Below are 13,286 nucleotides of genomic sequence, written 5' to 3'. Positions count from 1 at the left end.
CGCACTCATACACCAGAGCAGATGTCACCCCCTCTCTGTCTCCCACCTTTACCTACCCACCGACCTACTGTGAAGGGCTCGATAATCCTGATCATCTGAAGCTGTCAAAAGGTTGATGGAGTATTAAGGAGATTTTAAACACCCATGTTTTTCTCCAATGGATTTCAAAATCACTAAATTGTATATAAAATCAATAAAAGTATGTAAGTAAATGCTGCTTTTTTTTATTTTCAGTGTGGCTGTTGGTGTTAAATGGTGAGCTGCGGCAATTCCAACATGATTTTGCAGAGTCTTCATCACTCTGATGCTTTTTGATAATCCTACGGGAAAAAAAATCTGATAAGTGTATAGTCTTAGCACGTGTGTATGGGAGTGGCAGGGTGCACAGCTCCTTTCACTGCAGCTTGATCAGCATGCAGGCTGAGGTGTGGGGGAGAGCGGTGATTGAATACAGAGGCTGCAGGCCCCGGCACTGCCTTTAATCTCCCCTTCCCATTTAACTTGGCCTCTGTGCTGCGGCTCTGCTGAGGCTCAGCTGGGGCATAAAGACACACACACATACACATTGCTCCGTCTGCCAGCCTCTCCCGGTCCTATCTGTCTGCTGATCTGTCTGTCTTTCTGTTAGTGTGTGTCCCCATCGCTGTGTCTCTCTCTTATTCATCCTCATTTTGGTGCTTTAAGTCTGTTTGTCCTCTGTCTTTTGTCTGTCTCCATAAATAAACCTGAGTATATACAAGAAAAAAAACAGTGTGCCTAACTTGCTACACTTAAACAGGGACTACACAGGCAGGTGTCCTTACTGCAATGATGGGGGTTTCCTTCAAGATATTATGTAGCTTTAGTGCATGTCAATGCCAATTTCAGTGGATGATCCATTTTATTTTATTAGCCAAAGGGGAGTATAGCAGACTGCATATAATAAGATCAGTGGTGGGTTTTGGGGTTGGGTTGTAGTTACAGTTATCTTTAGCAATAAAGCACTATTTTATAGCATTTTGTGATCATCCTATTGCTGTATTTGCGCTCCTGAAATCTGATCATTTTGTACACCTTTAAAATGAACACCTCTTACTGGAACACAAGCGTCTGTGGTGCACGAGTCGCCCCACAGGCAGGTTCTGCTTTATACTTTTTTGAGGGCAATATAAAGAAGAGTGAAATCAGTTTTCTTCCTAAATACTGGAAATACTGCTGTTGTACAGCTTTTGTACTTTTCAAAATGAAGATCCTAGAAAGGAATTAAAATTGACAGTAGACAGCTGCTGCAAGAAGCCTTTTGTGTGTGTGTGTGTGTGTGTGTGTGTGTGTGTGTGTTTTTGTGTGTCCTTGTATTTTGGAGGAAGTAGAGAAAATAAAATAGTATCTTCTCTGAATCTGCAGCCCCCACCATCCCACCACCATCATTTAATTTCTCCTGATCTGTTGCTAACACTTTATTTTTGCTGTTTTGTGTGTAGAAGTTGGCAAATCCCATTAACTTTTGATCCCAATTCATTGCAGTAACTTTATAAAAACAAAAAAAAAGTACTGGAGTCTTATTCAGGTCTGTTTGTATATCTGTGCTTGAGATGACAGTGAACAAAGTGGATCTCCAAAATGGAACAACATAGATTTTTTCAGGTTTCCTGAAAAGACTTACACAAGGCTCTTTAAGTATACAACGGACATATTTCTAAGGTTTTGGATTAGGGTATTGCCAAGCTAAAGAAAAATTAGTTCAACAGGTCTTGACAAGAGGTTGTTTGTAAAAAATCCAGTTTGCTGAAGATGGTGACCCAAGCAAGCAGAGGGACAGGATAGCGGTTCTTAAGCGTTTAATTATTTAAAAGCAGAGAGTCAATATATGAAGAGGCACCTGGTACTTGCCCACAAAAAAAACAGCTCCAGCAGGCAATGTGGAAGCAGAGAGCTCTTTAATTTAGCACTCTCTAACTGCAGTCTCAGAGAGAGGGGTATTAGAGGTCTTCAGTGAAGCGCAATCACACAGTGCCCCCGTTAAAACAACAACAACAAAAAAAAAAAAAACTGGAAATTCTACAGGTTCAGTGTAACACATTTAAAATGGTCTATTAAGTGACTGACCTCCAAAAAGCACTGATGGAGCAACTCCTTGCTTTGGCTAATGCTGCCAGAATCTATGAGATGCCAGTCCAAAGCAGTCCCCATGATGGACACAATGCGCCGTTAGTTGTAGGAAGTTGGCAGCCACCCCACGCTGAAAGTTAATATCTTTGTGTCCCGGGGGAGAAAAGAGGCTGTAAGCACAACTAAGGATACAGGAGATGAAAACAGAGAGACACAACCCATCAGAACCGCCACTCTCGCTGATAGGTCTCGGCTTTTGGCTGCTTCTCAGGTGAACCGTTCCAGGACTGGGCCTGTATCGATATGTAACTGAGGGCGAAGCTGATTGCTAATTCTAAATGCTTTGTATATACTGTGTAACCAGTCTGTAGCCTACGTATGAAACACATTATGTCAAACCTGGGTCTGTTGTAAAAGTGATACTGCATTTAAATAGTTTGGAGGGTGGTGCCTTTTTTGTAGCCTTACCAAAACCATAAGCACAAGACCAAAGTAAAAGGAGCAGATTAAACAGTGTGTTTATCTGCTCTTACATAATCTGCCTTCATTAGCATGCGTGGCTAACCTAGCGTTACATCCAAGAGGCACATCATTAAACATTAGTTTAAGCATTTAGAGGTTTGAAATGGCTCATTCATGACTCGCACATCCGCTTTTTTTGTGAAAGCCCGTCAGACTTTAGGCTAATGTTAGCAGCTCTGTCCTGCTCTTTATTGTATTTGGGGATGAGGCATTAGCTATGTTTGCCAAACTCACCCGTTAGTTCCCATTCAAAACACTTCTCTCGAAAGTGAAACATACTATTTGGAAAAATACTTATAAAGCCAGTATGAACTAGCTTGACACTGCAGTACAATAACAATATGGCAAGGTGAAGATGTTGACTTCTGGCCTGTAGCTTTCGCCTCAATCTTTTAGCACAGTCTCATGTATGTAGCCATCAAGTGTAAGAGCCCTTTAACAAGATTCTCCTTTTGAAACCACTCAGCTGGAAACATTAAAAAAGAAAGCCAGAGACTGTGCAAACAACCTACTCATCTTAGCTTAATCAGCTAGCTAGCTAGCCACAGCAAAAACAATGCCAACAACAGCAGTCACTTCAGCCGCCAAAACTGACGGATGCTGGCCAGAAATGCGAAGCCTGTTTTTGTCCACCTCTGTCTGAAATCAATGAGCCATTGTTTCTGAATTTACATCTGCCACTGTTATCACTATAAACTGTGTGTGCGCTGCAAGAGCACAGAAAGCTTAACAGGCATAGAAACAGAAACTAGGGGGGGTGGGGTTTAGCACACGGTCAATTACCATATGCCTTCAGCTGTTTCATGCTTGGAGAACAGTCATAGTACATAGTAAAAAAAAAAAAAGAAAAAACAAAACCCTCTATGCTGTGCCTGATTAGCAGCTCACCCAATTACCATCGCACAACATTAGGGCGCCAATAAAAGCCAGGCAGACAGTGAGGAAGCATGAAGCTGTCACTTCAGTGAGACTTCAAAGTTTGCAATTTATGTTTCTGTGTGTGGATGTCACTATGTCTGGGAGTAAAAGGACGAGAGAAAGGGAGATGATGGACAGAGAGAGGAGGGAACGGAGAGGTAGAGGGGAAAATGTAGCAGAGGAAAATGAGGGAGAAATTGAACAAAAAGACAAAAGAGAGACAGAAAAGCCGTAAAAATAACTTGAGTGGTCTGTGCCATGACCTAAGTTATTCAGTAGGATTTATCAGTCTTTGCTCCTCTCCTCTCCTCTACCAAATGAGCTGAAAAGAGATGATTCTCTGGTGTGAACAAAAGGCCTTTTCCTAATCATCGCAATAATGCTGCTGACAGCTGACTGACTGACAATGAGACAACTACGCAGAGCATGAAGCACACAGCTCATCTCATGTCGGACCATTGTTAACGGTGGCTTTCATTTATGTAGACACACATACACACTCTTGCACGTTACGCTCCCTCAGAGCTGCATGTCACTGACTGCGACAGATTTTGGCTCGTTGGAAACAGAAATACCCATGCTCAGGAATGCCATCTGATGGAAAGATGTAAAAGAGAGGAGGAAGGAAATTTGTTCCTCTGCTTTTTGTCTTCATTTCAAATGTTCCACAGATGAATAATTTGGTGTCCGTGTGATGCCGGCTGGGGGGCAATGGGATGCATGGGACATTAGGCTGTCAGACGCAGGGACATGCTGTCAGGCACTGTCATTTTGTCATAGTCACACAACACTTCCATATCTCAATTTCGGGGGAGAGGAGCTGCATTTCTGCTGGTGCAATAACAAAAATTAGAGCATGCAGACTCACTGGTGAGGGTGACTGTCAAACAATCTTTTACAGAGAGGTCAAGTTTCATCCTGGCAACAGCTACTATTTGCTGATCTCGTGCCTGCTCACACAAACCTAACATGAATACAAACAAGACTGATGCAGCCAAACTAGGTACAGCATATTAATCCATAACCAGAAGCACTGTTGCCCAGCATGTGCTTATTAGTGTGTTTTCCATTTGGCATAAAAATAATGGAATATACTGTAATGGAAAGCTCAAAATTTAAAGTAAAATGCATGTTAATGGAGCTGAACAAGTTTTTGCTTAAAACATAAAAACAATTACTGCATTTGTAACTTCTCAAGAACAATAAATTGTTTAATATCACTTTCACACACTTCCATTACACCCCCAGGAGAAGCAGAGGACATAATTCAAACCATATAAATTTCCATTGCACTTTACAGATGTTGATATATTTTTTATATAATAGCATAAATAATATATAATACTGCTTCCATACAGAAAGTAAGGGTTTAAAGATCCCCTCCAGATATGTCTTTATACTTTGAATGATAATTTGCGTTCTTTTATTTCCACAAAAAAAAAATTCAATTACCAAGTTAAAAATTCTTAAAATTATATATCCTCCTTCTACATCTATAAAATATCTATGAGTATGCAAATATTGTTCATTTCACAAGTTTAACTGCCGGAAACACGACGTCTCCTGCCTTACTGAAAAGTCCATTCTCAGTGTATGTGCACTGGAGGTTTCTACTCTTTCACATCATATTTCTCTTAGCTGCATACTGACTTAGCCTCACTGGCCTCTAAACTCTGTGATGTCACAAAATCCTGCTCATACATACAAGTCTTAAACTCAGATTTAAGGTGGGCACAGAGAAACTTTCCCCCTTCCACAGATAAAACAATCTTGGTGTCAAACAAACATGCAGTATTCTACACAGTGAAGGTTAGACATCCAAGTAAAGGAAGAAGGCCTCTGGGTTATTGTGATGGTCGAACAGAGACTTGGAAAACTGACTGATCAGAGTAGAGCTTTAATGCATCACATGTTACCAAACAACACCGCAGTACAGTGCTTACTATGTAATCAATAGCCTGCAATCCTACACGAAGACTGCAGGTAGGTGGGGGGGGGCGAAACTGCTACCTGTGACGCACACTCTCAAGCTTGTGGGTTTATCCCCTTGTGTAAAAGCGTATAGTAAGTTATGGTAGTTACAATGTATTTCTTACATTGTCAGTTATGTAATTATACCCAGTGAATCATAAACATGGAAAATGAGCGTGTAGTTTAGAATATTTTCTATGTTAGAGGCTGAAGTAAAATGAAAGTGCACGAAATAGAAAGCTCACAGCATATTAAATATCAGTAGGGAAGAGGCCATTAATAGAGGAATTCCCCCAAGGACTTTTTTTTTTTTTTTTTTTGCAAAGCATATATAATTGGGTTACTTAGTAGTTACCCCAGTCTTCCAGTCTTATAAGCCCAGCCATTTTGTTCAGCTAAGCTTGAATCATCAGGTTTGCTAAAAGGCGCTCATTTATCAATATCCAGGATGTAACTGTCTCTAGTGAAAGAGCTGAAGTAGAAGGTTAGATGTGAAATAACAGGAGGTGACCAGTGGGTTATTAATGTAGTTTTGATGTCCGCAGGAGTACAATGCTCTGAGGCCAGGCCTGAGCTGCTCTGAGTCGGCTCCCTTGGCAACATGGGGAGTGCAGCAAAACTTTACACCTTGTACTGATCATTACTCCTAATGTTAAAGACACAGACATAAAGGTTAGAAAGTGGGGTATTGCTTAAAGTAATGTTTTAAATGTCATGGCGGGGAATCATATTTAAATGTCATTTAAATGTCTGTGTGTTGTGACTGACTTTTGAAAATATACTGTAGCTGATGAAGAAATGACTGGATTCTGATAACCTGATAACCCAGCATTCCTCACCTCCCATTCTCTACTATCAAGTTATTCACACAGAGAATAACTGAAGTGAATGAATGAAAGAAAAAACAACCTTACCCTGTCTGAGATGTGTTTTTTTTTTTTTAATCTAATGATCCCTTTTGTCTTATTTTCACTGTCTACATAAGAATCAGAGGAAAGGGTCTCAGCCAGGGTCAATACAAAAACATTACTTTTGATTGTGCGAAAACAGATTTGGTAGAGAGCTGTGTGCAATTGGAGTGGTAACAGAAAGCATCAGTAATAGGTTAGATCTCCGATGAAGAAAAATAGATTTGATTTACAGCCAACAAAACACTGTTCGATAAAAACTCTTTCACCTGATAAAATACATTAAGTTTACTGTTTTGTTTTGGTTGTAAAAAAAAAATGGTAGTGAGGCATCTCTAATTTGCATGGTAATATGTCATTTATTGTTGTAACCGTGATGTATGTGCACCATCTCTGGAAAATAAACCTTTCAGAAGTTGTTACTCTGCTCATTTTTCACCTTCAACTACCAGCCCCTGGACAATTTTGAAAAAAAAAGAAAAAAAACTCAAGTGGGAACTACCTCGTTGAAGTCTTCTGCATAGTTGGAGGGAAACTTCTTCGCCCATAATTCTCCTTGAGACATGCAAATACATCATCTCCTCCAAAACGCCCCACCCATTGCCACAAACAGCAGTGAAAACAAGCACATAAAAAGGCAAACTGTGCCTTATATTTCACTGTTGTGGTGGGGGAAGCTGTTTTGCCAGACATTTGCTCATGAATATTTAGGTAGTGGCGTTATGAATATGCATTAGGATGCTGGAGCAGGGCTATCAGCACACAGATTTATGAGCTAGCGTAGGAGATAATGATAAAGGAGGAGATAACCTGGCTAGTGGTATGATGAACAGACGAAAAACAGAAGGGAACACATGCATGTGAAAGGGGAATAAATATAACTAACTCTGGTTTTTGTTAATGCTAAATCCACCATCTGGTCTAAAACATGGTAAAACCAGAAAAAGATTGTAAAACAGTTTAAATTTGAACCAAACAAAAGCAAACACAACTGAGCTGTCTCCGGGAAAATAATACGAAGTGGCATTTCTGTCATTTTCGGGGTGTGACTGTGTGGTTTGTTTCTCCTCTACCCCTGAGGTACACTGAGGAGGAGAGTGTCACAATCTTTTTTTTATCTGTGCAATGCAGTACCTGTATGTGTGTGTGTCATTTGTGCATGTGTGGCGCCTCTTAAAGTGTGCCAGCAGTGATAACACACCTTACTGCCCACCCCGTGGTTGCAGAGATATCGCAATCTCGTGCCTCAGGTGCAGGAAAGCCAGGAAGAGGTAGCCGAAGAGGCGCGTACAGAAAAATACTGAAATGATTTGGAATATTCCCTGCAGGAAGGAGGTGCAGATTGGCATGGACACCATGCTGGAACCTCCAGGATACAATTTCAGTTTAAAGAGAAGGTTTTGTTGTGTACAGTTACAATTTTCTGGGTAGCCAAAATGCTATTGGAAAATACAGTATATTCAATGCATTAAAACTGAGCAGGGTGGGTCACTCGAAAATAAACAAAATGCAAATTTTACGCGCATTCGTATGAGGATTCTTTGGCAATATTACGAGCACTATGACGGATTTGCTGTGACGCTAACATTAACCTTAATGTCAGCTTCCACCATGCAAAAATATTAAGGTTACGCATTTGGATATACTCCATAGGGCCCCAATAAAAATCACTGCAAAATATGTGACAGAGCTAATTAAACTCCTACCATTGCTGGCTAGAAAAAAGACCTGCTTAACTTAATTTCTCATGCATGTGAGTCACTGTGAAATTATTTTACTTGGCTTATGCAACCTTGTTAGAGGCAGCTGATGTGACCCCCCTCCAAAAATGTCAGAGGAATTAAAATTTGACTTTCAAAAAGCCCCAATCTTTTTAAGGACCTCTGATCAAACATGGCAGCACTGCAAAATAACTTCTGCTGGTAGAAGTACAACTAGGAATTAGGGCTGTTCCACTCCAGTCCGAGTCTTCAGATGTCTTTTCATTATCATAGACCGTCTCGTCTCAGGGGTGTTTTGACTCTGACTTGTCTCAATCTTGGCCCCCCCGGTCTCAGCTGATAGGTCTCTGAGTTCCACTGAGTCCTGTTGCATCTCTCTCTGTTCTCCTGTGCGGCTTCTATGTGTCTGATATTCACCTCTCCTTCCCTGCGAGCTTCCCTGGTCCATGAACTGGTGGATCCTACCATGTCTGACGTTGCCTGAATTGCACCACATTTGCATTTGCAGTCATAAAAATGTGCAACGATGTTGTAAAATAAGCCGTCGGCATCTCAAATTTGCAGCTCTTTAATCAGGAATACGTGTGCAGGAGCATTCCGCCTAACGCAATAACGCTAGCATTAACAGCTAACGCTACTTCCAAAGCTCATTGGTCCGAAACCATAAGCTGCTCTGCTGACAAGGACATGCACCATCTAGCATTGTTGTTCCAGGTCGATGTCTCACTAAACTCTCTTTTACACTGTGTCTACACAGGATGCGTTCAAGGACAGCATTTAGTTGCGGTTCACCCATGTTTTTTCAGCGCTCAGAGCCCAAATACACATCGTCAGGTTAGCTTGCAAGTCACATTTTACACGTATGTAGCAAAAGTAAAACGCAAGCTGTTACAGACAGCTGGACTGACCAAAACAGGAGAGTATCTGTTCTGTCAGAGGAATGCAGCGTAATATGAACGACTGAGACCAATGGCTGAAATGTTTTCTGTGTGAACATGCCGTAAACATTAATCACTGCTCAGCAGAGAACCAGATAACAGCAGAGTTATAAATGGTCGATCTCAGTCACATTCATTTTACCTCCTATGTTACTGGTAAAGGTTATTGTGAGTATTCAGGCTGAAAGGAATATGAAATTAATATTTACAGTTAGTGTTGTACTAAAAATATGCTAGTACTAAACATCAGTAAAGGAAAGAGTACAGTGTAGTGCTCTTTGTAGAAAAGTAGTATATAGCATTTCTACCTTTTTGCTTTACTACCAATAATATCGAAAGCACATTTTTAATGTAAATTAAATACATTTTGATTTTCACCAATAAACATTATTGAGTGTATAAGAATATTATTTAATAATAGGTTTTTAAAACCTATAAAGTGTAATGTGTGTGTTAGTGTGGCCATGACTTTGGTGATCCCCAAGCCCTGGTCTAGACGGCTTGGACTTGGACAGTGGTCTTGACTGTTTAATATATTTTTTAATGAGGATGCTGTTTGAAAAGTGGAAATATGTCACTGTCAATTAAAAGAATATTATGATTGGCTTAAGTTTGTGCAATGAATATTTTACAACCAATTAACGATCACACTAGTTTCTACAGCCACAGATGAATAGACTGTGAAATTCCACAGGGACCTTTAAAAACTCTGAGTACAGAGTGATGGTAAAATCCTTTAGCTCAACAGAACAAACTGCTCAACTTAATCCCACATGTCGACATGAAGTCACTGTGTAAACCTGTTTACTGCGGGGAAAAAAATACATCATTTCATTCAACAAAATGCCGAGCGCTAAGCACGCAGTCAAATACATGGGAGGAGGAGAACAACTTCCAATTCGCCGGCGAATCACCCCCCCCCCCCCCCCCCCCCCCCCCCCCCGTACACACACGCGACGCTCCACAATAACTGGATGAGCAGGAGCTGATGGCTCAACACAGTTGCTGATTCGCAAAGCAAACAAAGTCATTGTGCCACTCACAAAGGTAGTGCCGGGCAATTGACTCCTGCAATAAAATGAATAAATAAATAAATAAATGAACTGCTGCTTCTATTGAGAGAAGGAAGCAAGAGGCGAGAGGGAGAGAGATGGAGGATGGAGAAGGAAAAAAAAAATGTGTTGTATATCACAGCAAGTGGTGACACAATGTTAGTGCTTTGGGAGTTAAAGAGTACACCGCCTCCTTCATTGTAGCTCTTCTCAGAGGAGTTGAGTATGTCCACGTCCATTTCCTTTTTTTTTTTTCCTTTTTTAAAGAGTTCATCACAACCTGAATTCTCATAATGCACCCTGCTTTGGGCAACACAGTCTGCTCCTACAGAGGAAACAGCCCTGTCTACTGTAGTGACAGCGTTTTGCATAACAAAAGAGAAGGAAATAGGGAAGCAGGAAAAAGAAGAAGAGACGGGAGCATGTCAAGTATGTGGAGGAAGTTCCCCATTCATAAACGTGTATGTGTGTAAGCATGCATTCAAATGTGTGTCTGTGTGCGTGTGTGTATGTATGTATATGTCCGTGTGTGTGTGTGTGTGTGTGTGTGTGTGTGTGTGTGTGTGCATTACTAATAAAGCCAGAGGCTAGAGCTGGAGCACAGACAGTCAATGTGCTTTAATGGAGACTATGTGCTCACTGCGGCGCAGCATAAATGATAAATTATTCATTGCCTTCAACACCAGAGCTATCATCAGGCCTCTGCTATTATTACCAGCCGATGGGCAGCCGTCACTTTAAGGCGCAAAGGGGAAAAAAAAAAAGCTTTAACTTAATAGGCAACGGTCACAGATGACATAGGACGAGAAGACGCCTTGTTGTGCTGCTTTGATCACCTCAGAGAAGGAGAAGTTGTGGACAAAGGGCCTGTTGATAGAGTTAAGTGCCAGTTGTTTACAGCTCCCCGAACTCTCACATAACTCCCCGTTCTCCTCCTTTTATCCCTCTCTTCTCACTCATTCCCCTGACACGCGCCGTTTTCTCCGTCCTTCTCCTCTCCGTCCACTCCCATTTGTTGTCATTCTATATGGTCAGCTGTATCCGCTCCGTCTCCCCCTGTCCTTGCATTCATCTCTTCCTCCGTCCCTCTCTGACCCCCCCACACACACACATACACATACACACACATACACACACACACACACACACATACACACACACCGTCGTTCTTTCTTGCTCCCACAACCCCTATTTCTGTCTCTACCTCCAGTGGAGGAGGTGCCAGGGAAGCGTAATTGGTATTCAGGCTCTGTCGGAGCCAATGCAGAGCCCTGTTAGCAGAATAAGAGAGGAAACATCCTTATCTGGATTTCCACGGTAACCAGGGGGTGGGTGAGGGGAGTGGATGGGGGAATCAGCTGCGCTTGCTGCTCTTATTATTTTTTATTTTTCTTTCTTTTTTTCTTTTTTTTTTGGTCTTGTTTTCCCTCTTGTTTTCTCTCATCATCCTCCCCCTGCTGTCTGTGCTAATTATTGACTGGCTGTGCGCAGGCTTCTAAGCACGCACACACACACACACACTCACACAAAATAGGACTGCACGCATTGACTGGAGTCTACACTCACACACCAACTGCATATAGGCAAGTGCACACGAACACCTGCTTGCATGCATGCACAAACAAACACACACACTCGCACAGACATTACACAACCTTACACAGCCCCCTGCGGAGACTTTCACTGGCTCAGCTTCCCCACATCTGCATCTACCACACTTATTACAAACACACTCTCTCTTGCTCTCTCACTGTGTCCTCTCAGTTCCACAGGGCTACACCACAAGACACATGTACTCGCTCAGCACCGTTACAGGGTTATTTTTGAGGACGCTGACTGACTGCGACAGCGGCGTCCAACTCAAACGGTTGCGTCCTCACGCAATGTAAAATGTGACAAGAGCTTGAATGAGAATAAATTAAGGCGACTATTTATATATTCGTTTTTTAAAAAACAGAGCAAGTAATAGCGCAGGGAAAGGCTTAATCATCACTGATCAGGAAGCTTCAATAGAAAACAACAAAAAGTTGTTTTATGCTAATGATCATACAAACAAAAAAAAGTGCTTTCAAAACGTTATATATAGTTCAAATCAAATCAGACTTTTCTATGATTACGTTTTTAGAGAATGAGGCAGATGCTGGAAATGCGCACGGGCACCAGGAGCAATGTGTCATTAACGTATTTCACCTTTTGACCCCAGAGGAACAAATGGTTTTCTACTATTAGCGGACGGACATTCAACAGTCCAGATAACAATGAACAATGGATTTTGTGTCTGACTGGAAATAATTACTCAGTAATGATTATTGCAAATAAAGAGTCATGATAATAATTGATGTATTAGGATTGATCTATTTTGAAATTATGACCAAAATGATTTCATAATAAGATAACACTATGTTTTTGCATGGGTTTCTAAACTATGCTGCTCTCTAAGTTGTTGTTATTTGAGAAATGAGGTTTATTTATGGTTACAGAATTTACTATTGCTTTATATATCAGCTGACAGGTTGAGAAAAGTCCCTCTCCACTATGACACTTTTTATACTGCAGTATAAAATATCTGAATACTTCTACCAGCCACAGTCTGTAGGTAAAAACATAGTTTGTGTTTTCTATTTTTAGTCAAAGGCTCCAGCTGAAGTTTGAAATGATAAAAAAAAAACCTCTTCTTCAGACATTCTGGGTCACAGCGCTTGACTCCGTCTGTCGACACCGAGCACATTACCATCACACAGAGACACAACCTATGACCTCTGCCGTGTCACTCTCAAAAATTATGCCAGCGATAAGCATCTTAAGAAGTGATTAGCTGTTAGCATGAGCAGTGATATTAGCTTCCTTCTCAGAGAGAAAACTTGACAGAAAATGTGACGAGTAATCTTCGTCCCCATCTCTCCCGTGAAGTACAGCACTGGATAATCCCACACGGAGTAGCTGAACCAAAATCTTACGAGAATAGAAACTGTGCTTCGAATTCGGACGATATTCTCTCTATTCTCTCTCTCTCAGCTCCGGTGCAGGTTACTAGCACAACCAATCTCCGTCTGCCGTTACCTGAGTTGCCATGGTAACCCTCCCCCAAAAAGAATTTATTTCAGGAAGCAACCCATTGGCAACAACCTGTGACTCTGTCTCTCTCTCTCTCTCTGTCTCATTCTCTCT

General features: G+C 41.3%; 1 protein-coding gene across 4 annotated transcripts in view; it reads right to left on the bottom strand.

Annotated features, from left to right (window-relative positions):
- Positions 1 to 13,286, bottom strand: part of tafa5a (TAFA chemokine like family member 5a) — a 140,220-nt gene that overhangs the window by 69,293 nt on the left and 57,641 nt on the right. The window lies entirely within an intron of this gene.

Source organism: Seriola aureovittata, chromosome 22, assembly GCF_021018895.1.
Source record: "Seriola aureovittata isolate HTS-2021-v1 ecotype China chromosome 22, ASM2101889v1, whole genome shotgun sequence".
Lineage (NCBI taxonomy): Eukaryota > Metazoa > Chordata > Actinopteri > Carangiformes > Carangidae > Seriola > Seriola aureovittata.
The sequence above is the reverse complement of the archived record's forward strand: the minus strand, read 5'-3'. Positions and strand labels throughout refer to the sequence as shown.